Source organism: Equus asinus, chromosome 18 (assembly GCF_041296235.1).
Source record: "Equus asinus isolate D_3611 breed Donkey chromosome 18, EquAss-T2T_v2, whole genome shotgun sequence".
Classification (NCBI taxonomy): Eukaryota; Metazoa; Chordata; class Mammalia; order Perissodactyla; family Equidae; genus Equus; species Equus asinus.
The window spans coordinates 24,500,716-24,528,558 of NC_091807.1; the positions used below are offsets into that span (position 1 = coordinate 24,500,716).

General features: G+C 39.1%; 1 protein-coding gene and 1 long non-coding RNA gene across 3 annotated transcripts in view; one reads left to right on the forward strand and one right to left on the reverse strand.

The window, feature by feature from the left end:
- Nucleotides 1-27,843, reverse strand: part of CYYR1 (cysteine and tyrosine rich 1) — a 103,748-nt gene that overhangs the window by 40,587 nt on the left and 35,318 nt on the right. The window lies entirely within an intron of this gene.
- On the forward strand, nucleotides 737-27,743 carry LOC139040975 (uncharacterized). Its single transcript, XR_011495366.1, has 3 exons — nucleotides 737-860; nucleotides 8,436-8,542; nucleotides 27,628-27,743. It is a non-coding gene; the product is annotated as an uncharacterized lncRNA (long non-coding RNA).

The following is a 27,843-nucleotide window of genomic DNA, read 5'->3' on the forward strand; positions in this document are numbered from 1 at the left end:
CAACGTGATGACTCTAGTTAACAATACTGTATGGTATATTTGAAAGTTGCTGAGAGAGTAGATCCTAAAAGTTCTCATCACGATTTCTTTCTGGTAACTATATGAAGTGACAGATGTTAACCAAAGAGATTGTGGTAATAATTTTGCAATATTACGTATGTCAAGTCACTATGCCATACATCTTAACTTAAAAAAAAAATCAGATTGCCTTCTAAAGAATATAAAGAATATAATAATAATTTTGGAATATAACAAAATAGTACAGAAAAACAGTAGAAAAAATAAAAAGAACTTTATATCAACTTGGGACATTCTGAATAGAGTCTAAGAATTCGAACAGTGTCCAAGGATCAAGAATAGATTAATATATGGTGGAAGATGTGCTCTGGTTAAGAAGTAAGGATTGTATTCATGCTATATTTTGCATTTTTGAAAGATAGTTAAAATATTTTTTAAACGTTTGTGCTCAAAGGAAGAAAACTATGTAAACTGGAAATTTTATGTGAATTAAAACACAGCTTAGAAATAAAATTAGAAAAAATGCCCCCTTTTTGCTAAACTTTTATGGTTTTGGTGCTATTAATTACACTTTGTTTTACATATGATGCCTCATGGTCACCACAGTACAGTAAATTATTTAGAATTAATATTTCTTCCCCCAATTTTTATCCCCAAGCATGTAAAAAGTAATAAAATCTTGAGTTGCAAATAAAGATGTACTTCTCCAGGAGAAATTGGAGGCTGCTGGGAGGTCGAACATTCCAGAGAGCTTAAGATTGTGCTGTGATAACAGACAGACCTAAATTTCTGCCACGTTTCACAATGCGACCACACATTGGCGGCTCAACTTCAATTTTCTGGTAGGAAAAATATTTATCGTACTTAGCTCATGAGGTTGTGAGGAAATGAAATGAGTATGTATGTAACCAGAGTGTCTGGAACATTACAAGTGCTTAATAAATATGAGCTATCATCATTATCATCCTTATTAGGTTAAATTAAACCAATATAATCATAAAGTTCTGAGACTGAGTTTGAGGGCAGTTCCAGAGCCACATCACTAATCATGAACTGCTGTTTAAGAAAATGAGAGGAAGTTATTGTCTACATAACACTACACAAAAAGCGCATTCTGAAGAAACTAGGTTAATGTGAAAAAAACAAACAAAAAAAGTTATTAATGTTTTCAGAGCCAGCTCTGGTGGTCTAGTGGTTAAGATTCACCGCTCTAATTGCCATGACCCAAGTTCGTTTCCCAGTCAGGGAACCACACCACTAACTAAAAAGTTAACTAACTTTTAACTAATGAAAAAGTTGCTCACTTTTAGAATAGGAATTCCCTATTCTCTAAAGCAAACAGTAAAACCTTAGGAAATATATTCATCTATACAGCCACAAGGTTGTCCTTCTGCAGCAGCTGTGTGTTGCTGTGATGCTGAAAGCTATGCCACCAGGATTTCAAACACCAGCAGGGTCACCCATGGTGGAGAGGTTTCAGCAGAGCTTCCAGAGTAAGACAGACTAGGAAGAAGGACCTGGCCACCCACTCTGAAAAAATTGGCCGTGAAAACCCTGTGAATAACAGCGGAGCATTTTCTGATATATTATCTGAAGGTGAGAAGATGGAGCAAAAAAGACCAGGCATTGTTCTCCTCTGCTGTACACAGGGTTGCTAATTATTCTTGAGAGAAGTACAAAAGTCAAGGTCTTGCCCAGTTCAACCCCATCTCTGCTTTGTTTATTCTTTACTGAGGTATAATTTACATAACTAAAGTATATAAATATTAAATGTGCTGCTTGATGAATTTTATGATTTTATGCACATGCCATGTAACCACCATCCCACCAACATGTAGAACTGATCCATCATCTCGATAAGCCCCCTTGCGCCCATTCACACTCAATACATCCTCCAATCCCCAAAGGCAATCACTCTTCTCTTGATGATATGAGGCTTCAGATGCCCTTCCCAATCTAGCAAAAGGACCCTTGAGAAATTTGAAGCCCTGATTCTCTTCCTTCACTAGACTTGACTCCTAAACCATTGCTGTTACTTTACTCACATTCTGTGGTCACCTTGCCTCTAACGTATGTCAATCCTGCCATTAACATGACCCTGATCTAATTAATTGGCACTATGTTGAGTATTCTCCAGACATGAATGGCTTATGAACTATGACATCCTTCTGACATTTAGGGGGCTTTCCCCCTATTTATGTTAATGATATTTCACTGTGTTTTTTGATTCACAAACTCTATAAATGTTATTTTCTCAACCATCATTGTATTGTGTTTTCCAAGGCATCCTGGGCCAAGGCTAAGTAAGGAGACAAAGAAAATGAATTTTAAGACCTGAGGGTGAACTGTAGGGGCAACTATACTCTCAAACTCAACTTTCCCAAAGAAGATTTTCTGATTCCAGTTTTAGAATTAAATCACGATGCTACAGAAGAATGAGCTTGGCGTTCTTGGTCTGAAGCAGCTCTCCATGTGTGTCTGTCATTGGTGTCTCCTGTGCCCTGAATCTTACCTTGGATACCTTACCTGGGTGCCCATGTTGTGAATCTTCCATTCTAGGGAACAGAAACAGACTCAACAAGTGCATGGAGCTCTGTAGGCCCGCGATACAGTGTAGGTGGATGCCCACTTGCTAAAATGACCCTGGCCCCTCATTTGAGCACTTGACTACTGGTGATTCTAGGAGAAAATGAAGCCAATAATGAACAGAGGATCAAGGTTTATACCTGATCACAGAGAAACTAGACTCATTTCTGACATCATCCTTTTCATAACAGTGCTAGTGAGCTCTGAGCTTGCATTTTTCCACATGCTGCATGAAAATATGAAGATTATAATAACACAACTTGGAAAAAAAGTCAAATAGTACCTATGAAAACCCTCAGCCCACAGGTTGCTGTGATTTTCACTTGAGTATGCTCAAGAATTCATTTTATTTTCGACTTTAAAATTCACATTCAATTTTGACACGAGACATATGACTCAGTTCTTTAGAGTACCAATCCTGTAAAAACCAGTGACTCAGGCACCAGTTATAACAGCATATTATTGCAGTATCCAACCAAACATGCCTTATGCTGTCTAGAGAGTTTTCAAGTTGATGAGGCAAAAACAGCAATGTCCTAACTCAGAACATATGCTGTCCTCTAATAAGAAAAAAGCCAAATATAAATACTAAATAACACTGCATCCCTGAAATGTAATCCCTTGAGAAAATCAGGCATCTTTACTTTTCCCATTATTTGATTATTAATTTTAGAATAGCTGTGCTCTTTAATGAAATCTATTTTTACAGAAATTTCAGAATTCAGATGCCCATATGAATCAAGACACCAGAAGCTGATTTTTCTCAGCAGGTTTCCCTTTCATAGCCAGAGCATTTGGTGCACAAGAAAATGAGGTCAGCCCTAAGAAGTATGGTAATCATTTAATAACAACAGCTGCAAGCCAAAGAAGAATTACAAAGATAAATCAATCTGGAACAATAAAATGCCAAAAAAAAACCCAACCCTGAGTAAGAGCAAGTTTGATATTAAAGTACTGTTTATTTTCAACTTACCCAACAAACTGCTGAAAGAAATTACTACATTTTTCCCTCACAAAGGATATGACAGCACAGCAGCACTTTCTACCCACCGAGCGTCACAGGATGGGTATCGAGATACAGACGTGACATCCTCTTAATTATGTTAACACCAGGAAACAGAGCCAGATGGTATTAAGAATATTAATTCATTTGACATAGACTGAGTACCTACTATGTATCTACTATGCCTCTGTCTTAAGGGGCTTGGCATACAAAGAGTTGTCTTGTGGGGGGTGACAGATGTAAGCTCAAAGTCACCATGGAAATAAAGTTACCTGAAGGGGAGATCAGAGAAGACTTCACAAATGGCATGACATATGCAGAGGCTGAAATCAGTAGGAATTTGCCAGTTAGACAAGGTGAAAAAATATTCCAGCAGAGGGCATATGCAAAGTCACAGATGTGTGAAATAGCTTATGATGTTTAGAAAACAACAATGAGCTTTGTGTGGCTGCAGCAAAGGTTGCCATCTAGACATGGCAAAGGATGTCGCTAAATATGCAGGCAGGAATCTGATGATGAGGGATCTTTAAACCCAAAGAGTGTCCTTGCATAGAGGGGAGTGACACAACCAGATCTGTGTTTTAGAAAGATGCTTCCTGCAGCAGTGTGCAATGAGAGAACGGGGCCTGAGATACCGTTAGGGGCTGTGCCAGCAACCACATGAGAGAGAGTGAAGGCTAGATTTGAAGTTGTGTTGGAGGAAGAGAGACGAAAGGGCAGATCTGAGAGGTGTGTGGGGGAAAGAACTTTTAGAAATGGTTACCACTCTCTGGGGTTTCTAACTTGCTTGAGCTACTGAGGAAATGGGGTTTTCTGAACTGAGAAAAGAAATACAGTCAGCCTGATTTCTGAAGTAGGTAGGTGGTGGTGGGAATGGTTTTATTTTTGGAGACACTGTGCCAAAATGTCTTTTGGGTATCGAGGTGGAAATGACAGAGTAAACAGTTTGTGAGATCAATGCATTCCCTCTGTCATTATCTAGGACACTCCAAGTACTGGTTTCATAAAACTATGAAATTACATCCAACTATTTTTTGAAGATTTACAATGGAGGTTCAGGAAAATAAAGACTCTTGCAAGGATTTCTTTGATAGCTTTATGGCAAGTGTTTCAAATCATGGCACTGTGGCCTAGGATATCATTGGGAATGTTAGATAGAAGTTTGATTGTCATCAATATAATTTGCACACCAGCATTGGTTTGGTGAGAACTACTCATGGATCACAACGACAAATGAACAAAGCTGGAATTATATTGCAATGACATCATCCATTGCATGTAATTGTTTAGTATCATAAATATGTTTTTAGAAGACAATCTTTTAAAAATGTAAATCGAACCATGCACTGCATCACACTTCTCAATGGTTTCTTTTGTGCGTGTGTGTGTGTGTGTGTGTGAGCAAGATTGGCTCTGAGCTAACATCTGTTGCTAATCTTCCTCTTTTGCTTGAGGAAGATTGTCACTGAGATAACATCTGTGCCAATCTTACTCTATTTTATGTGTGTTGCCACCACAGCATGGCTAGACGAGACATGCTAGGTCTGTGCTCAGGATCTGAACCTGCAAACCCTGGGCTGCCAAAGTGAGTACATGAACTTCACCACCATGCCACTGGGCTGGCCCCTTCCCACTGGTTTCTGATTTTACTCAGAGTAACAGCCAAAGTCCTTACAATAGCCCACAAGACCCTCCATGACATGGCTCTTCCTTCTTATCTCTCTGACTCCATTTCTCATTATTCTCCCTCTCCCCCAGTCACTGCATTCCAGCTACACTGGCCTCTTTGCTGCTCCTCAAACATCAGATGCCTGACAACTCCTTTTGTCTAGAATGCATTTCTTGCAGATGTCTATATAGTTTTGAGTTGTTGGTCATGTGTTATCTTTTAAGTGATTACTTCCTTGACCACTTGATGTAAAATTGTGGCACCTAGACCTAACCAATCCTTATCACCTTCTCCTGCTTTATTTTTTCCATAGCACCAGAGAGCAGTTTTTGTACTTCCTTTAAACAACTTAATGAGAGATAATGGTGAACTGCTAATAGCAGCTGTAGAAAGGATCTAGATGAGTTGTATTAGGATAGGCTGAGCTTATGCTGCCGTGACAAACAAGCCCCAAATCTTAGTGGCTTAACTGAGACATTTTGTTTCCTTCTCAAAGTCTGCTTAAGTCGTTTGACTCACTGGGAAACCTCTCCTCCATGCAGTGACTCAGTGATCCAGGCTCTTTGCATCTGTAGCCCCACTATCTCCACACAGGGTCTCCATGCTTCCCTCCAAAAAGGAAGAGAGAGTGTTGAAAGTCCCACAGAAGCTTTTACCTAACCCAGGCCAGACATGACACACATAATTTCTGCTCATGGTCCAATGGTCAGAGCTAGTGTACAGTCCCACTTAAATACAAGAGTGCTGGCTGGGAAGTGTAGTCTTCCAAGTGCCCTACAAGGAGAGGAGGCCTGGATATTGGTGAGCAATTCTCAGATCTACCACAGCAGCCAACTTTGGAATGATATTCTATTTGTCAGTTTTCTATATTCATTTAAAATTCATAGATTGACAGTCTAAAATACCAGACACCAGAAACCAGTCAGTACTAGGGTAACTAATACACAAAAATCCATATGAGAATCTTCTAATTGAACCTTGTCATGGAATTCTCCTGCCGAGTCACTGGCCCACATAACTTTACTGGGATGAACAAAAGAAGATGGATTCAATAAGCCCAGCCACAAATAGATACCCACAGCCACACGCTGGAACGCAGACAGCATACCAACAATCAGATGAAGCCTTCTGAAGCAGAAGGTCACTGAACCAAGATTTCTGACACATACCCAAGCGCTGGCTTTTAAAATGGAGACTAACAGAAAGCACAGTGAATTTTATAAGATATTTTATGTGATGTTCTGATAAAATAGAACCAGGTTATAGAAAAGGGAATGATCCTTTATTTCCTTTTGTTGACAAGTTATACTACAGCTTTGACTCAAGGGTTTGGGTTACTTCCCTGTCCCACAGAGATTACAACCTTGAGGGTAATTGCTTTTCTCCTTGTATTCTCTGTAGATACTCCTTCCATCCTCTTTTATAAAAGACATTCAGAGGGCTGGTCACAGTACCAAGCTGATGGTCATAAATTGTGTAGCTCTTTTGGAATGGAGAGCATAGAAAAACAGAAAGTCAATGTCAAATGTCCCTCTCTACGTGGCAGTTCAAAAATGGGTCAAAAACAGTGCGTGCGTGCACATACACACAAACACGCACAGCTTCAACTATGGCAGCAGTCTCAGAACTGGCCTCGTATTTCACATCTCTCTTCCCACTAATCTATTTCTTACACAGATTTGACTGTATCGTGACTGTCTTTAACAAACACCATCAATGGCTTTCCACCAGGCCCCTGTGGCCTACAGCTCTGGGAGTATCATTCACATTGAGTCTGTATCAGGGTTGGCGAACTATAACCTGAGGGCCAAATCTGGCCTGCTGCCCATTTTTGTATGGCTTATGCACTAAGAACATTTTTTTTTACCTTTTTAAATGGTTGAAAAAAATCAAAAGAATGATATTTTGTGAATTCAAATTTCAGTGTCCATAAATAAAGTTTTATAGGGATACATCCATGCTCCATTGCTTACATATTGTCTGTACCTTCTTTTGGGCTACAAAGACAGAGGTACGTGCAACACAGACCACATGGTCTGCAAGGCTTAAAATATTTACTATCTGAAAATAAAAACAGAAAAAGTTTGCCAACCTCCAGTGTATAAGAATAGGACTCCTTGGAGTGGAGCAGTGTATAGCCTGTGTAGCTGTATACTACAGCTCTCATCTCTAATACTCATCATATTAAGGACTTTTTCCCTAGCTGGGCATTTAAGATTTTCCATAACGTAGATCCAGACCAGATTCTCTCTAGCCTTCCCACCTACTATGTACTCTTTTCTCAGCACCCTGTGTCTGCTCATGTTGCTTCTCTGTTCTAGCTGTGTATTCTTTATCTGTTTGTTGATATCTCATCTAATGCTGAAAGCTAAGCTCAAATGTCACTTTCAACATGGCAGCTCAGACATGTGTCAACCTAATGTGATTTCTTGCTTCTGTGAATCCACACAGTATTTTGACCTTCTCTCACACACTTACCATCTCCTGACTTGCACTGTACTTAGTCATGCATTAGTCTCATGTCCTCTACTCTGTTACACAGTCCTTAAGTATAAGGACTTGTCTTAGTCATTTCTGTACATTTAAGAGTGGTGTGGACGTGGAAAGGGCTGGTACAGATCCCTGTAGACTGAGGGACTAGTGCCAGGAGTCACTCCAGGCCTCAGAACACACGTAATCACATACTTCCTTAGTTGCGGGGTCCAGAGGAAATTCCAGTGGCATGGCAAAAGACCCAAGTGAGTGCTCTAATAAAGCTGCTGTGGGGAGGGGTGGCTCAGTTCCATAAAAAACAAACAAAAGCTTTGATGGGCACAAGCCCAGGATCCAATCCAGAAGTAGGAGGTATGCCGAAGACCAGTCAGGCCCTAAACATCATGACTGTCATTGTGAATAGCAAAATTCCATTAATCAGACCAAATTTCAGGACAACAGAGCCAACAGAAAAGGAGGTGAAGTAGGGGCTGTGTCATTTGGCAAGAAGATAGAGGCTCCTTAGAAAGACTGTAGTGCTAAGAAGGTGACTGGACAGAAGTCCAAAGATAGAACCAACACAAGATTAGAGCTTAACTATTACCAAGTGGGTGACCTGAGCTGTGTCCCAAATGTTGAGTAGCGGATCCTTAAATTACTCTTGCTTAGGTTTAAATTTAATTCCAGGATCTACAGAGCAGAGAAGCCTGTAAAGAAAGACGAAGTGGCCCCAGCTGTCAAGGAAGACAAGAAACTCAGAGGAAGGGACAGAACAGAGCCTGGAAAGGGCCTGGGTAAGACGGAACTAACTTTTCTTGAGCACTAACCACCCGTCAGGCTCTGTGATAAGGTTTTTACTTATAATGTCTCATTTAAAAAGCACAGGAGCTCTGCATGGAACAGCATTATTCCCATTTTACAGATGAGGAAATTTGGCTTAGAGACATTATCAGTAATTAGTGGAGCCGAGATTTGAAGGCAGGCCTAAGTGAACCCAGACTAGATTCCCCTGCTCCCCATCACTACTTCATACTTCAATAAATATTTATTAAATGAATAATTAAGATAGAAATATTATAAGTGGATAATCTTTTTACAATTCAACATGGTAAGTGTGACAGTACTTATCTTTCGTTTCAAGTTTTTTCTAGTTTTTTCCTTGTGAGTTAGATAGCTTTTGTCTCTTCTATGGCTGGCCCATTGAAAATACAACTCATGGATACTGTGTCCCACATGCCAACAGACACATGAAGTAATCTAAGAACATACTGGTTGCTCTAGGCAGTTGCTTTAGATTTCTGGGCTGCCAAACCTTTCACAAGCTAGTCCAAATTTCCTTTCTAGGCTCTCTCTATTTTGTTCAAACCTCTTCGGCTACTTACTATCTTCCACTGAACACTTATACAGCTTGTCCCTTCTAGTTAAATGTTACATCCTCAATAAAACCCACTCTGATCTCTTTAGTCAGAAATGATGTCTCTTTCTTTCGTCCACTCTTACACCATTTCTTTCTATACATTTCTATGGTTCTATACTTGATCTGAAAAAATACTTGTGTATGTAATATAGACTTCCAAGAACTTTAGAGTTTGTACACATCTTTTTACCCTCCACAGTGTCTACAGTCTCATTCATACAGAAGAGTTGTTTAAAAAGATATAAGTGCTAAACAATAATGTATTAATGAAATTTCACTTTCTTAGACTCCTCTATGCAGGCAAATTTTCCCTCAGAAGTTTGTTCCCACATTCACCCCCCTATTTTTGACTTGGTTCCTTCTAGCTAATACAATTCTTTCAGGTCCACTGGAATTCTTTAGAAAGAAGCAGTTCTATGAAATGGAAGAAGTTGGCATACTGAAGGAGGACTATGGCTCTTTGATACCACTTGCAAAGCCAATATGAGGATTTACAACGTGCAAAAATACTCTCCACTTATTGGCATGCAATCTGTTTTCTAAAGTCCTAATGAAATATACTGATTTGCATCCTACGATCATGTATACTTCCAAGAAGTTCCATTTAAATAACTGCATAATTTCTATTACGACATAACTGACATCAATGTGACGGTCTGATAGTTCACAGAGGCCCTTTGAAAGCCAACTTGGATTAGAGGGCAAAATTTATATTTAGGATATTTAGAAAACATATTATAAAGTGACTTTTCCTTTCATTTGATAAATATTAATGCATTTATTAATGGATGATCAAAGGATACTAATTTATGAAAAAATAATCTTGAGTTTGCAGTGATTACAAGAAAATTCACCACTATTAAAGCTAAAAAATGAAATGCATTCTTTTGAAAATTGCACCTTAAAAATATTGATGGCAGAATATCAAACTGATGGGTTCTGCTGGATGATAAATTCCCTAGTTTTCATAGGTTTACAGAGGCTTCTCAAAATGTAATCAATTTTTCATTACCTGGGCAAATAGACAATGGTAGCCATGTATATTATGGATGATAATGGTCAAACTTAAAGCCACTTATATTGGCTTCTAGAATGTGTTATATATTTTAAGGCATATTTGCTTCTAAATTCTTTGCTTAACTTAATTTTAAAATTATTCTGCAAGCTAGTAAGTAAGGAAGAGATTCTAGAAAATAATAAAAGGAATATTTAGCCAGGATTTAAGAATTCTCTAGGATAGTCTACCCAATTATAATTTTGACTATGATCAAGGCTAAAAATAATGTAGCTATCAATAAAGTGAATTATGAAGAAGAAACAGAACACCATATACTAGGATTATCTGAGCCTATTCCTTCTAGAATTCATTTTTTATGTTATTACATGCAATTTTAATATGGTATTGCTTCTAATCTTTCAAGTACTGCTGTCAGATAGACCTAATTATTTCCCAGAAGTGGCTTGCAACTGAAAGAAAAATGCAGCAGAAAACTTATCCATCCATTTATATATATTTAGTCTATATAAAAATATTTTCCTTTTTATTCTTTTGTCTAAAAAGAGAAGATTGAGACAGATGAGGAATCAGGCATATTGGTAGAGGTGAGAGCAGGGGTGGGGTAGGGGAGGAGGAGCCCAGACCATTCTTCATTAAACCTCTAAGAGACTCCAGAAGATTTCTCCACAGGCACATACAAGTATTTCTTGGGGACTGCTATGGACTAATATTTGTGTCCCTTCAAGATTCACATGTCGTAGCCCTAACTCCAATGCAATAATATTTGGAGGTGGGGCCTTTGGGAGGTAATTAGGTTTAGATGAGGAGGGAGACCCCATGATGGGATTAGTGCCCATATAAAAAGAGACCAGAGAGCTTGCTCTCCCTCTCTCTCCTCTTCCCCCACCCCCGTCTCGCTAGCAACAAGGCAGTTGCCTATAAACCAGCAAGAGGGCCTTGACCAAGAACCCAACCAAGCTGACTGATCTTTGATTCCCCTGTCTCCAGAACTTTGAGAAATAAATGTTGGTTGTTTAAGCCACCCGGTCAACGGTATTCTACTCTAGCAGTCTGAATGGACTGTGACATGAGGGTATATCAGTGTTCTTCTCACACGGCCCCCAGACCTTGGCACACAACATCAGTGAGTCTTTGTGTCTCACACCTATGCTGCCTGCACGCAGCCATGATGAAGACATTGGATCTTTAACAAGGAAGGGTTGATTTCAGATGTGGGTGAGGCACTCCTTGAGCATTTGGGAGGGCAGTGCTGAGACAGCTGTCTGGGTTACGAAAGCAGAAATCAGCCCTGATGCATCTGCAACCATCTGAGACCCAAACTTAGACCCCTGATATCATTGTCCAGGACACTAACTTCTTGAACCTATTGCTTTAATCTCCTTATTTGTGAAAAGCTACTTTATGCTACTTTATTCCTTGTAGCTCCATACTTTATGATGCTCCCAGACTGCTACTTCCTAAAGCTCACCCTTCCGACACACCAACCAAAGGTTCAGTTTAGTTCCTTGCCAACTGACTAGCTAAGACAGGGAAAGGGTCCGGGATCAGGGTGTCACTCTGAGTTTGAAAATTAGGCAGCAATTTACATTTTTTGAGCATCACCGAAGTCCTTGCAACAGATGTCTTTTCCCCTGAAGTTGAGTAGATTTGGAAGAACCATCCCTGCTCCATCACTCAGGCCTGTCTGTGAGCAGTGGCAAGCATTCTAGTGTAGTTCCTAAAATTAGAGGCAAATTCAGTTTTGGACAGGATCATGTCTTCTTATTCATTTTTGTATCCTCAGAATGAGTTAATACATCAATCTTAGGCTGCACAACCAATCCATCCATTCATTTGATTCAACAAATATATTAAGAGCCTACTATGTGGCAAGTACTATTTTAGATGTTTGGAATATATTATTAAGAAAGATACCTATCCTTGAAGATATTATATTCTGGAAGGAATGGGGAAACAGGTAATACAAATAACAAATAAATAAATAAAATATTGCCCAAAGTTATTAAATTCTACAAGGAATAAAAGAAGCAGTTAGCAGGATAAGGAGGATCAAGGGAAGTGATGTGGGTGAGTTGAGAAATAAAGACTTGAAGGTGATGAAGGAGTTGGCCAAGCAGACACCTGGGCAAGGACATTCCAGGCAGATGGCACAGCTAGAGCAGGAGCATATGGCGTGTTTCATATATTCAAGCAAGGACGTCAATATGACTGAAGTGGAGTGCCTAAGAGAAAGAATAGTAGGAGATCATATCAGAGGTTAAGAGGCCTCAGGGACTTATAGGCCATTTAAGAATTTTGGCTCTTACTCTGCATGAAAATGGGGAGGTGCTAAAGGATTTTGAGCAGCAGAGTGACATAATCCAGCCTCGGACTCTTTTGAAAGGAATCAGTCTGGTTGCTGGACTGGGAAAAGACTGAAGGAGTGAGAATAAAGTAGGGAGATGAGGTAGGAGGCAAATGTGGTAATCCAGGAGAGATATTTTTAAGAGATTAAATCAGCAACTATGGTACCCCCATTAATTTACCTATCATGCTCTCTAGCCCAGACTGAAATTGCTTTATATGTATACTAAAGAAATCTTGTTAAACAGAAGTAGCACTGGCAATAAGTCTTCGCCTGAAGATATGCTCAGGTATTGTCTTAATTCTTGAGTTTTGTAAACAAGTGGTACACAGAATAAGCACTGAATTCAATAACACATTCCAATAAAAACCATCAGGACTAAGTTATCTGAAAGGAGCATTCAAATTCACATCAATTGATAATAGCAAATAATGGCCTCCTTTAATTTATTCTAAATTTTGACAAGTAATGGTATTTCCACGCTCTTTTTTTGTTTTTTGTTTTTTTTTTGCAGGGAAAGATTTGCCCTGAGCTAACATCCATTGCCAATGTTCCTCTTTTTTCCTCCGCAAAGCCCTAGAGGATGGTTGTATATCATAGTTGTAAGTCCTTCTAGTTCTTCTAGGTCAGCTGCCACCACAAAATGGCAACCGACGGATGGGTGGTGTGGTTCCATGACTGGGAAATGAACCTGGACCAGGAAAGCAGTGAGAGCACTGAACTTTAACTGCTAGGCCATCAGGGCTGGCTCTCCCTCTATTTTTTTAAAAGACTCCCTGATGGACTGCTACCTCTATTGAACTCTTGAATGTATCTTATTCCAAAGAGAATGATCAACAAAGTGTTGTTTCATTGGGTCCTGGATATATGCTATACATTCCAATATACCTACCCTTAGCTTATCTATGACATAGCCTCTGAGTCAAAGACAGGACCACTATATTTCAAAGAAGAAAACATTAAGAGACCAAATAAAACGTTTGCTCATATTCAGGAAAAAATTCAATCCACTTCTTTAATAGGCTAAGGTGGCATTTATCATGTTTTCTCTTTTTTGGAGCACCTTGTTAGCTGTTTTGTCTTTTAGGAAGGGATCTGTGGTGGGACGGATTGAAAAGGTTACACTGTCATCATTGTACAAATGAATTCCCTCTGGAGTGAAAATTCACCTACAGTTTTACATTGACGTTGTATCTTTCTATGTGTTATTTTGGCAACGCTATATGCCATCTCAAACAAAGATTTCACCTTTATTTATTAGTACATTTAAACCAACCACAGTATTGGACGCCTACAGTATGAGAATAGTAACAATTGACAGAGTGGGTAATATTCCAATAGAGAAGATTTATTGCATATTATTTTTATAAAGCTTACAGAAGATACTTTAACTAATCTTGATCTATTCCGTGAGCAGGATTTAGTGGGCCTGGAAGCCTCTAAAATTATTTGCAAAGTTGTGTATTGATATGAATCTGTTAAATGATCCAACAGTTTCTATCACAATTTTAAAGGCATTTGTGATGGCACTCCCTTAGATTAAAAAGAAATGAACATAAAAAAAAACACTGACTTAGAAAAATGCACAAATAGCATTTTTAAGGGTTATTTATATATCAAGAGAATACTCAATTTATGAATGGTTTGATTGCTCACAAAATTTAGTTCTGTTTTGATCAAAGTGAACTTTTGGCTTTCATATCTTGATTTTCTAGAGAAAATATTCTAAGGTACCCATCATAATTTTTCATAGTGGCACAGCCCTTTATTTCAACCAATATTTATGTCACCCACTATACATTGGGGGATACAATGATGAAAAAAGATAAAAAGACCAGGTTCCTGCCCTTGAGAATCTCATAGTCTATTAGGAGAGAGGGAGGCACAGCTATTGATCATATACCGTGAAAAACATTATTAGGGAAATGAATTCACGGGCAGTTTTATCCCCAGGACAACTGAATTCTGCCAAGGGTTATTGGGACTGGAAAGATGAATAAGTTTTTCCAGGCACAGGAAGAAAGCTAGAGTGCTCAGGGCACAAAAAGAACAATAGGCATGAAAATGTGGTCGTTCAGCTAGGCAGGAACACAGGCTTTAGGGGGCGCTTGGCTGAAGGGAAGTCTGGAAGCTGAGGGAAGACTGCAAAGAACCTTGGGACCATCCTAAGTGTCTGGACTTGTGTGTGTAAGGTGATAAGGAAGCCCTGGAAGGGTTAAGATAAAGGAGAAACAGAATCTGGATTATTTTACAAGTCTAACTGGTGAGTGATGAGGACAGATTGAAAATAGTTAGGAAGATGCTGAAAAAAGATAATATGTTGAATTAGTGAAAGAATATAGTTATTCTCGCCTCTTTGTTTGTTTCTTTGTTTATATACAAGTTTCTTCTTCATTATAGCCTATATATAGATCACAAGCTCCTTTCAAAACAATTTCATGGTCCAGAGAGAGCCCACTAGTAGCAGAATAGGCCAGATTAGCTTCACTGCAGTCATTCAAATTGTTATTTTAGATTGAGAACTCTTCCTTTTCATTTCAGAAGTCTAGAACATCTCTAGTCTAGAAGTTTCCTTTTTCTAACTTTTTCCATCCAATCTATCAGCAATTATTATCAATTACTATTGATTCTACCTCTAAAACATATTCGAAACCCGTCCACTTCTTTTATTCCCATGCCATTACCTGAGGAAAAGCCCCCCTCTTCTCTCCCCTTCTCCTCTGAGTTAGCTCCTAAGTAGTGTCTCTGCTTTCTCTCTGCCCCTCACAATCTGTTCTCCACATGGCAGGGAGCGAGCTTTTAAAACAAAATACAAATCAAACCATTCCATTCCCTTATTTAAAACTTTCATGGATTCCCACTGCACTTAGGAGTCACATCAAAACTTCTTCTTGTGGTCTGCCAGGCCCTCTGTGATTTGACCCCCTTTGATGTGTCCTGTACCTTCTTCTTCATTCCCTACCCTTCCCGCACTCGATGATGATGCTCCAGCCACACCAGTATTCTTCCCATTCCTGGACCGCTCCAAATTCCTTTCTGCCTTGAATCTTCTGTACGAAATGCTCTTCTCCTTCACCTTTGCATGGCTGACTTTTTAGGTTCCAGATGAAGTGCCACCTTGTCAGGGATGCCTTCCTGACCACTCAACCTAACGTAGCTGCCCAATCTCATCACACCATCTTCTCTTTAGTAATTTTCTTATGTATTTATTTGCTTATACGTTTAATATTTATCCCCTTCTCTCTCTGTTGCCCCCCTAATCATGCATGCTCCATAACAAGCAGGGAATCTTGACTGTATTGCTCCCTGCTCTATTTTTGGCAGAATGTCTAGCACTGTGCTTCCAATACAGCCGCCACCAGCTAGATGTAGCTATTTAGATTTTAGTTAAAATTAAATTTAAAAATTCAGTCCCTCAGTTGCACTAGCAACACTTCAAGTGCTCAAAAGCCACATATGGTTACTATATTGGACAGAACAGATACAGAACATTTCCATCATTGCAGAAAGGGTTAGCCTATAGTCAATGATCCAGAAATATTTGTGGAATGAACAAATTGTTGAATGAGAAATGCAAAGTACTACTACCTACCTCAACTTGACCTCATGGTAAGTGGCTACTCATTTCACAAAAACTAATCAAAACTCTGTATCTTACTCAAATGAGAAAAAAAAGGAAAGAGAAACTCTGTAAGATTCTAGTATTGTTAACTTTAAGATACGAATATCCAGTTGTTAGGGACTGAATGCTGTGTTCCCCTGAAATTCCTATGTTGAAGCCCTAGTCCAACGTGATGGTACTTGGAGGTAGGGTCTTTGGGAAGTAACTGGGTTTAGATGAGGTCATGAGGGTGGGGTCTCCATGAGGGGATTAGTTTCCTCATAAGAAGAGGAAGAGGCACCAGAGTTCCCTCTCTCTGCCGCATGAGGATACAGCAGGAATGGTCACCTGCAGGAGAGGAAGAGGGTCCTCACCAAGAACTGAATCTGTCAACACCCTGATATTGGACTTCCCAGTCTTTAGAACTGTGAGAAATAAATGTCTGTTGTTTAAGTCAAGCAGGCTATAGTGTTTCGCTATCCAGCCCAAGCTGACTAAGACACCAACACATAGTTTTGGCCAACATTCATTGTTTTGGCAAGCAGGCACTCCCAAAGCAATGAATATTGGCAAAAACTTTGTGAGTTGGTGTCTTAGTTCTAAGGTCCAGATTTGACAATAAGACAAACATATGCATATGTGTGTGCATTCCATGTGCAGGTTGTCTATACTTGTTCTGTTTAAACATTTTGTATACTGAGGGTTGTTTTGTGTTTTTGGTATTCTAAGAGCTCGAACAATGTATGTATATATGTATATAGTCTGTTTGCAATTCTTAATCTTTAACCATTTTATTTCTCAAAATGTATGTTTGTACTGACATTAAATTCAATTCAGTATCATTAAAAAGTTCTTACTCTCAACGTGAATCCACTAGGATATCCAAATTTGCTAGTCTTGAATTTAACTCAACAATATCAAAGAGCTTTCATTCAACGTTTTGGCCCCACCAACCAAAGCTGATGTAGAAAGCAGGAATAAAGATATTTGGCTTGCATATATAAAATCCTGATCCCCTTTCCTCAGCAGCTAACTCCAGAAGACATTCAAAGCACTGTGTGGTGGAGAAATAAAGGCTTAACTGAGGTTTAGGCAGTTCTGTTGGATTCAGAAGCCTGGAAACTGAGTGTGCCTGGTCACCAACCTGGAAGTCAGCCGCCCAGTCTCGCCCTGCTCTTCTCTCTCCTTTCATCCCTCCAGCCTCCCAGGATCTCTCTCCCTCCTTCTCTCCCAGCCCTTTTCTTTCTTTCTGTCAGCCCTGGTGCTCTAGTGGTTAAGATTTGGTGGTCTCATCGCTGTGGACCAGGTCTGTTTCCCGGTCAGGGAACCACAACACCCATCTGTTTGTATGTCTGTCAGTTGTCATACTGTGGCAGCTGCGTGTTGCTGTGATGTTGAAAGCTATGCTTCCAGGATTTCAAACACCAGCAGGGTCACCCATGGCGGACAGGTTTCAGCGGAGCTTCCAGACTAAGACAGACTAGGAAGAAGTATCTGGCCACACACTTTCAAAAAATTGGCCATGAAAACCCTATGAATAGCAGTGGAGCATTGTCTGATTCAGTGCCAGAAAGTGAGAGGATGGTGCAAAAAGACCAGGCAGGGTTCTGCTCTACTGGACACACAGCCACTAGACGTTGAAATCAACTCCACGGCACCAACAACAAAACATTTTACTTAAACATACCAAGGATCGTGTAACAAACAGCCATGTACCCACCACCCAGAATACCTTGCTCGGAACATTTTGTCACTTGTCTCAGATATTTTTTGGGGAGAGTGAGGAAGATTGGCCCTGAGCTAACATCTGTGCCAGTCTTCCTCTATTTTATGTGGGATGCTGTCACAGCATGGCTTGACAAGCAGTGTGTAGGTCCACATCCGGGATCCAAACCTGCAAACCTTGGGTTGCCGAAGCAGAGCATGCAAACGTAAGCACTATGCCTCTGGGCCGACCCCTCAGATAATTTTTTTTAAGAAAATAAATGTTTACAGATAAAGATAATGTTGCTGATATATTCTTCCACAGTCCATTTCCTTCTATTTTTCCCCAAAGACAATCCCTGTATGAAGTTGGGCTCTAGCTGGACCATATTTTATACCTTTCTAAAAATATGCATCCATAACTAATGGAGCATTTTGTTAGTGAAATTTTATGTATGTATATTGTTCTACAGCTTCTTATTTTCTTTCACTTAATATTCTTTCTTCTTAACCATTGTATTGTATTCCATTGCCTGAATAGCCCGTAATTTATTTATTTTTTCCATCTTTAATGAATATTTTGAGGGTTTTTTTTTCTCTGTCATGACTAATAACACTCCAGTGAATATCTTTGAATATGCTCCTTTCCCTGTGTGTCAAAGGTTCTACTGATCTACATTCCAATTAGTGGTGCAAAAAAGATGTTTTTATTATTTCCTTCCTTTTACTTTCTTTGACACTACAGCTATTTTCAGACATCCTGAGCTGAATGCTTAACTCTAGTATTTTCAATCCTTTTAAGATTATATACTTTCCTCTAAGTAATTTACTTTGCATTTCAGAAAACTTTGTATAGTGCTTTTGATGCTATTGAGTTCAAATCATTTTGTAATTTCCATTAAGGTTTCTCTTTAATCCACAATTTATTTAGGAGTGATTTTTTTTTTCAGTTTCTGAACTTAGGTTGTCATATTTTAACCATCTTTATATACTTGAAATTTAAGTTTAATTGTATCTTGGGTGGTCTGTATGACATTGCTTCTTGATATCTGTTTATTTCTTTGTAGTAATACTTTGTAAATGTCACATATATTCTCCAAAGGAAAGTGAATTCTCTGTTTTTTTGGTGCAGGAGTTTTGACTGACATATTTACCTGTGTTCTCATCTGCTAGATCCTTACAAATTATATGTGTGAAAGGTCTATTTGTTTCTGAGAATTGTGTTAAAATCTCCCATTGTCATTATAGGGCATTATCAATTTCTCTTTGTAGTTCTGTCAGTTTTCGTTTTATAGAATTTAAGGCTATGCTGAAAGATGCATAGGATTAGAATTGTGTATCTTCCTCATGATAAGTGAACTGGAGGACTGTTCCTTTTATCCATAAGTAATAGTCATATTTATAAAATAGTGCCTTTTGCTTTCAAGGTTGCTTAATAGTGCTTGATGATTTAAAGTTTTTTTTGTCTGATTAAATATACAATGCCAAGCTTTCTTTTGATTAATGTTTGCATGGTGTTGCTTTTTTCTTCCTTTATTTTCAAATTTTTTCTATGTCATTTTGTCTCTTGTAAATATCCAATAGTTGAATTAAAAGAAAAAAGTCCAATCTGAACATCTCTGTCCTTTAATATGTGAATTAGGTGGTTTACCTTTATTGTCATTATGATAATTTTGGAACTTCCCAAAGGTCCACATGCATTATTGTGTGTGTGTGTGTGTGTGTTTTAAATCATGGATTCTTTTTGCTTTTTTTCCCTCCTTTTCATCTTCTACTAGGTTGGTTAAAATGATTCAATTTATTTTCTTTTTCTTGGTGTTAGTTCAGGAATAATACATTCTATTTTTATTCTTTGAGTGTGTTTAACATGTAGAGTTGGCATAAGTAAGTCTAAAGTTAATTCATATTGTATCTCCATCCACTTTCCAAACAATGCACAGATTGTATCAGAAGATAGAAGCGACACAGTGGTTTCAACAGGGCAAGATTATATATAAAGAAGGATTAAATCTGATGAAATAATAGCTATAAGATATATGGAAACTATATGGCATGCTAAGGCTGAGGAAGAGAACCCAAGGAAGGTCAGACTGGGAAGGTTTCACTTGCTGGAGGTTTAGTTTAGCCACTGGATAGCAGAGAAGTTTGCAGTTTGGCCAGAGGTGGTCTGCAGTCACTGGGACAGCAGGACACCATCCTCCAAAGGGCAGGCTGAGAGCAGGTGATCAGAAACCAGCAGCTTGAGACTGTAGAGTGAGAGGCAGCTCAGTGAGAATTCAATGGGGTGCTGGTGGGCTGCATGGGCATCAGCAGAGCAAGAGGAGTTTTGGTGAGAGTGCTCTACCAAGTATGGGGTCTGCAGAGGAAATCCAGGTGCCTGTGTGGGCAGGAGGAATTTGGTGCAGGCAGGAAGCCTTCAGAGCTCTTGTTTTCATTGTTACTAGGCCTGGGAAAGGTTACTGTCAGGCCAAAGCTGCAAGGTTTTTGAGAGATCTTGCATTCTGGGTGAGTGGGTGGAGTGGAGTTTCACCTGATGTCCTCACAGCCACACTGCTGACCATCTGCAACTCTCATATACCTCCAGTGCTCTCTACCAAGAAGGCATAACATCCTGCTCACTCTGTAAGAGCATTGCTTAAAGAAATCCTGCCTATTCTTACAGACAATTATTGAAGGATGAATTTGGAACTAAGAGGAAATAAATTGATAATGGCATGGAGATTTGAGAACATTCCCTCTGTCATCCCCTTTCTGATGCCCCTTATGAATTCCTCAGTACTATGTTTCAATTTATTAAATGTCTCTTCAACCATACATAGATTTCATTCTTTTTATCACAATATCACATAATGTCACATTTTTTTTCACTTTTAGGGTTTCTAATTCTCTCCCTTCTCTTTTTCCTTCTCCCTCTCCTCTTCATCCTTCTTCTTCTTCGTCTCCTCCTCTTTTCTTTTTCATTTCTGCCTGTTTTTCTTTGTTGCTTTTTCAATTTTTTTAATGGAGTTATTTCTTTATGCTTTTGAGAATCTTTAAAATATTTATTTGGAACTAATTTTCAATGGCTCTATCACATTATTTCATTGCAGTTATTTCAGCCTCTCTGATAGGTAGGTGAGCTGACCTCAGCAGCATAATAGCCTGCAGGTTCAAGCAGTGAGTCTTGTTCCAGTCTCCAGCCCTGTGGACCCCTTCCAATGTAGATCCCCTTCCAATGTGGATCCCCTACAATGTAGATCCCCTTCCAATGTGGATCCCCTACAATGTAGATCCCCTTCCAATGTGGATCCCCTACGATGTGGATCCCCTTCCAATGTGGATCCCCTTCCAATGTGGATCCCCTTCCAATGTGGATCCCCTACAATGTAGATCCCCTTACAATGTGCATCCCCTTCCAATGTGGATCCCCTTCCAATGTGGATCCCCTACAATGTAGATCCCCTTCCAATGTGGATCCCCTACGATGTGGGTCCCCTTCCAATGTGGATCCCCTTCCAATGTAGATCCCCTACAATGTAGATCCCCTTCCAATGTGGATCCTCTACAATCTGGATCCCCTTCCAATGTGGATCCCCTACAATACGGATCCCCTTACAATGTGGATCCCCTACTATGTGGATCCCCTTACAATATGGATCCCCTTACGATGTGGATCCCCTACAATGAGTACAGGACTTTGGAATCTACTCTCAGGGGCCTGCTTCCCTCCCCAGAGGCTTTCATGGAGATATTTATCTTATTTTTAAGCCCTGCTTCAACTTTTTAATTAAAAAATTGATATTCTTATGTGTATATGAGATATTTAATGAGTGAATTTATAGTGCTAAGTTACATGGAAGCTCACTTTTTTTCTGAAGGGATCCACTTATTAGTTAAAGCTGTGTTAGGCTGTCTGACTCCCACGAGCCTCTGTAATCATTACCTACATCTAAAACAATTTTACTCTGCTAACAATGTGGGTACTTCCCACCGGTTGAAGAGTTTTTCTTTAACTTGTTTAAAGTTAACTATAGGCAGTCCTCATTTACTAATAAACTGTTTTCCATAAGTTATACTTTAAATCTCTTACTGTAATGTAGAAGCTACTTCCATGTTAAGATCATTACAGCCAATTTAAATTATATTTATTTGATGAGTATGATAATTTCAGCTGTACTTAAAATAATTTATAAGTGTTTCAAATGAAAAAATGAATTCCAGTTGCAACTACAAGATTCCAGGAACGCATATTCCACCTTGATATTCTAGTGTAAGTTTCAGAAAACCAAGTTGCAATCTCAGTTCAACAATCTACCCATCTCTGCCAGCTGTCTCCATAGACTTCAGCCTTGAGTGACACCTGTGTATTTCTATCCCTTTTTTTTGTCCATGGAGATACTTATCTTATTTTTGAGTCTTAATACACCCTCTTGACTCTTGAGCTTTTTGGTTGGTTTGTTTGTTTTCATTTTTAAAGTGGCATTAATAATGCTTGTCCTTACTTCAACGTTCTAGATATCAAAAGAAATAAGGAAAGTGAAAGCATTTGAAAATTCAAGAACTCCATTTAGGCACACATCACATGTCCTCCAAACACTGTGGTCCTGTTAATTCTCACTATCTGCCTGAGAGAAGGCATTCCTCTCCCTGCATAAAAGAAGCCAAGAGTTCAAGTCAGTCACTCATAATGGATTAGACAATAAAGCAAGTTGACCCCAACGGGGAAGAGGATTTGGCTCTTGTATATTTTTCTTGCAAACATACTAGTGTGTTCATTAACATGAATGATCAGAAGTCAGGAATGGCTGCCCTCATGTAACTCTGTTCTGCCCGAGAAACACGTAAAAGGGGATTCGGACATTTGGAGCAAATCAGAACCAGAGCAAAGGCCAGAAGCACTGCCATTTTCCCTCTTTTTCTTCCTCCCCAGGTCAAAATATTACCAAAATAAGTAGTCAATAAACTGGGGCTTGGAATTTGGAATTAACCAAGTGTAATTTCTAAAACATTATGGCATTTTATTTTTGTTTCATTTTTGCAGGCATGAAGTGGTGTAAGCTCAATATTTTAATGATGTAAAATAATCCAAATTACATAACCAAATAAAGTCAAATCACTTTTTTTTCTCAATGAATGTTGGATAAACCTCAAAGGTTAGAAAGTCCACCAAAAAAGGATATCCAATAGGGAGCTTTTCATATTCTTCCTGAATTTAGGAATCTTTCATTTGATGGACAATTACTGATTGTTGAAAAGTTCTGTTTTCATCATCAAGTAAAAATGGCCTTTTTTGAGATGAATACACTCCATTTCATGCTGCTTCTGTACCTTTCTTTTATTTTGCATGAATATGGCCAGATGAAGCATATATAAAGAAAGCTCAGCTCCTCCAGAACACTGCAATTTTACAAAGAGTTCTGCTGCCCAATTCAAAGCTAAATTCAGTTTTGAGGGATCAGAATCTTTTATGGGTCCCAGGAGAATATTTTGTTCAAATAACATAACAGCTCAGTGATCACAGGTTCTGTTCACCTGTTAGGCCTCTAGAAATACGATATTCTACAAAGTCAGAGGTAATGAAAGTTAAGGCATTATTATTACCTTTTTTAAAATAGCTCAGACAAAAGAGTGAACTGTGTCATAAAAACATCATATAGAAATTTCAAGAAATAAGCTTCTGCAATTCTGTAAAGAAAGGGTAAAGGAAAAAAATTCAGCAACACTTAAAATGAGTAAAAATGCAGAATTATTCTGGTAGAAATCTGGCCAACTGTCAATCAAAGAGAAGCAAACCACTACAGAAGAACTATTTTGACAGAATAGAAATAGAAATATTTATTTTATGCCAAAATATTATCATTTCGGTTAATAACCACATTTCTGCTTTTAGCTCAAAAGGTTTGCATTTGAAAGCCTTTAGTTTATTGTTAGAAATTCCTGTTAAATAATATTTTCCGGAAACTTGTTGATGCAACTTTGGAAAGACCTTAATATGAGGAAATAGGTGAAAGTAGAATCTGAGATTCAGTTCAGTCTGTTGGGATGGTACCATTATTTATACACTCAGAGAGGAGTAATTTCCCGATCGGAAATCAATTTGACCTACTGTTATTGAGGAGCTTGGTTACTGATGGTATGTGGCCATCACAGGAGGAAATGTGCAAGAGAAAAGAGAACATTCAAATAAATCTTTTATGAGCCTTTTCAACAAGGGTTTTTCTGGGGCAGGCAGGCTAACACTATAAAGTTTTGTTCATTTAGTATATATTTCACACACACCTAGTCCATTATTAACAGTAAATAAAGGGGCATAGGTGAAATTAAAATAATTATTGCACCCTTCCTCTCTACACTTTACAAAGATTCTTCACATATATTACTTATTTCTCACAACGACCCAACAGATGTGTATTGTCATTGCTACTTAACATATAAAGAAAGGCTGAGAAGGGTTTAGTAACTGGCCTAAAGTCACCTAGCTAGTGAGTGGCAGAGGTAGCAATCTAAATAGAAGCTATGTTTAGTTCAAAGCCCATTCTGTGTCTATCACATCAGATTTTCTTACGTATGTTCCTTTTGCATATTTTAAGAAAGGTATAGAGAATTTTATAAAATAATTGAGTCTCTGATAAGCTGGATATTAATTACCTCTTATAGACTGAGTCACATATTAACATATATAAGAGGCACTCACTAATTCAACAAGTGCCATGCATTATATTTTTTTTGGTGAGGAAGATTTGCCCTGAGCTAACATCTGTGCCAATCTTCCTCTACTGTGTATGTGGGATGCTTCCACGGCATGGCTGATGAGTGGTGTAGGTCCATGTCCAGGATCCGAACCCACAAACTCAGACCACTGAAGTGGAGCATGTGGGACTTTAAACACTCAGTCGTGGGGCCGGCCCCAGTCATGCATTACATTTCATAAAGTATACAATCCATGAAGAAAACAGGTAACCACAATTTTAAGTTAAATTTTAACAACAAATGATCACTCTTGGCTTGGCCTAAAATGAATTAAATCTATACAAAAAATGGTTTTGTGGAGCCAGCAGCAGCTGTTTGTGTGGTTTGGGAATAAGGGCCCACTATTGCAGATGCGGAGGCTGTCTGGACCAATCGCATGGCATGTAAAAACAGATCCTGAAGGCACCGGGGAACAAGGTTTGCAGCAGTCGGGGGCAATATCATCAGTCTCTATTTCACTGAATTCAAAATTATCAGCTGCAGCTAGTGTTGTTTTTGACAGAGGTCACTGTGGTTCAATGCTATTGGATTTTATCTTATTAAGCACTTAAGTTGTTTTCTAGAATGACTGAGGGGCAGAGGTGTGTTTGGAGAGGTTAAGGAGTTAGCCCTTAGACTTTGGTAACAATGAGTCTTCAAAATGAAGGAAACAAAGGATCTTGGAGAGCTTCTTTGTTGACAGTTTTATGTCATTGCTCCTCAACCCATCTTCTCTAGTGACAATGATGAACTGAGTAGCAACACTAAAATAATATCAACAGGAATATTGACATGTAAGTATTGGTAAGCAACTCTACAACCATGGTAAATAAATGAACAGTTCTGCCACTGGAGACTAGAGCGAACCCAAGCCATATCATTTGAGGTACGCTGTAAAGCTTAGATTTGTCAGCTATTTGCTTGTATTTGTGTGTTATGAATATCATCAAAATTGAGACACTGCTTATTAAAGTCAAGGTGTTCACAAGCAGCCTACATGATTGTTTTTGCCATAATAAAATTATATTGTTTTAATGGAGAAATTTTACTGGGATCTAGAAGTTGAATATCCTGTGATTTTAGCCACACTAAAGGGGCATGTTCATTACAAACACTGACTAGGCTGATGCCATTGCTGTTGGTTGTGTTGGTGGTATTAGTGGTGCTGTGTGTGTGTGTGTGTGTGCATGCTTTGTGCTCAATGCTTGGTATTGCTTCTGAGAGTGAAAAGACTGTAAAAGTGAATGTTAGCAAACACTAGTTTACATAACACAGCCAGTCAGAGCCACTTATTTTTCCGTGCCAAAAGGCCTAGAAGCTTTTGTTAAGAATTCAGGAATATTGATTCAAATGATATAAAATTCAGTAGCAAATTCTAATTGCACTGCAGACATGGAGTTCCAAGCACACATGGGATGTCATTCACCAGTATTTCTGGCACTATATTGGCATTTATTTCAAATCAGTTTAAGCAATTTGTCAACCAGAATCTCAAAACAATGGTCTTGTAAAAATACTTTGTCAATATTTCACTAATATCACTATGGTGTACAGTCATTTCCTGTTTACCTGTCTGATTTTTCCATTACAGCTCTTTCAAGGCAGAGGTGAGGTCTTATTTCTTTGTATCCTCAGGAACTGGCAGAGTTCCTTTACATAATAAGGGCTTAATAAATTGTTAACGTTAAATGAGCCAATCAATGAATAAAAGTTGCTCCTTTCTCACTTCATCACACTCAGATTCAGAGTCCGTGGCCACAGACTGCATCTCTACTATGTGTTAATGTGCTAGATACTATTTTCTTGCCCCTCCTGCCCCACCCTCCACCCTTTTCCATCTAGCTCAGTAATCAGGAAGCTGACCCATGTTGACTGTATCCATAGACCAATTTGCCTTCTGACTTCTATTTGAGTTTGGCCAAGGGAAGCCAGGGATTGTAGGTTGAGAGGAAAGTGAGAAAGACCTATGCTGTGCTGGCTCCCCACCCAGTCAGTCGCCACCTGTTGGCCGCCTTCCACAGACAGCCAGTGCTTGGTGGGAGGCCCACTTCTTACAGCTACTCTCTCTGGATTTTGGTAAGTGCTCCCTCTCCTTGTTCCTTTCAGACTTAAGGATGGTAAAGGCTCTCTGCTGTTGATAGCCCAGAATACTGCAACATCTTCTGTTGGCTTCTCCAGTCCCCATCTGCACCTTTTATATAAGAGCTTCTTTCATTAAACTCTCTTCAATTTCCAGTTTGCGAGTGCTGTTTCCTGCTGGGACCCTGCCAGGTATCATAATAGCTGCTTGCATAGATCTCATGTAGTTAATTTTACTCCTCGCACTTGCAAGGAAAATTAGCCTATTCTTACTTTACAGAATAGCTGTGATAGAAATATATCCTACCAGGAACTTTATTATTATTCATTCATTCATTTGTTCATTTAGTTTCCCATGTCATTAGAAATATGTCCATTGGCATCGCAATTGCTAGGTGTAATTCCTGCTAGAGCAGAATGGCACAGAGATGCCTGGCCCAAAGGGAGCGTCTCTGTTGGATAAAAGAACAAACAAATCTAAGAGGGCTTTTTGCTGAGTGGAGGCAAAAAGGGGGAGGTGGAAATTATAAGAGGAGGCTCAGCTCATAATACTTTTGCTATTATAAAGAACTGTACTATTGAGGGCGGCCCAGTGGCGTAGTGGTTAAGTTCATGTGTTCTACTTCGGCTGCCTGGGGTTTATAGGTTCGGATCCTGGGCACAGATGTAGCACAGCTTGTCAAGCCATGCTATGGTAGCATCTGACATAAAATAGAGGAAGATTGGCACAGATGTTAGCTCAGCGACAATCTTCCTCAAGCAAAAAAAGGAAGGCTGGCAACAGATGTTAGCTCAGGGCCAATATTCCTCACAAAACAAAAACAAACAAACAAAAAAACTGTACTATTGAAGTTTCTCTCATTCTGCTCATTAGGGTGGAGCGAGACAGGGATGCGAGACTTTTCCTAGTACGCAGCCCAATGGCTACGGAGTGAAGTCAACAAGTTCTCAACTACAGCACCCTCTAAAATCTAGAGGACTCTCTAATTTCATTTGTTTTATACACAGTGTCTGCATTCTGAAGTTATCCTCCTTGCACGTGCTGCCACAGTGAGTGAGTGGCCATTCTCAGATCCCACTCGCCAAGGGCTGCCTCAGTTTCTCCATCAGGCTCAAGAGTCAAGGGAACTCTGAGGCACCACCACCAGAGGATATTTCTGACTTGCCTTTCCAATGGATCGCTGGTAAGTTTGTATGTCTCTTTTGCCACTTCAGCCTTAAGCT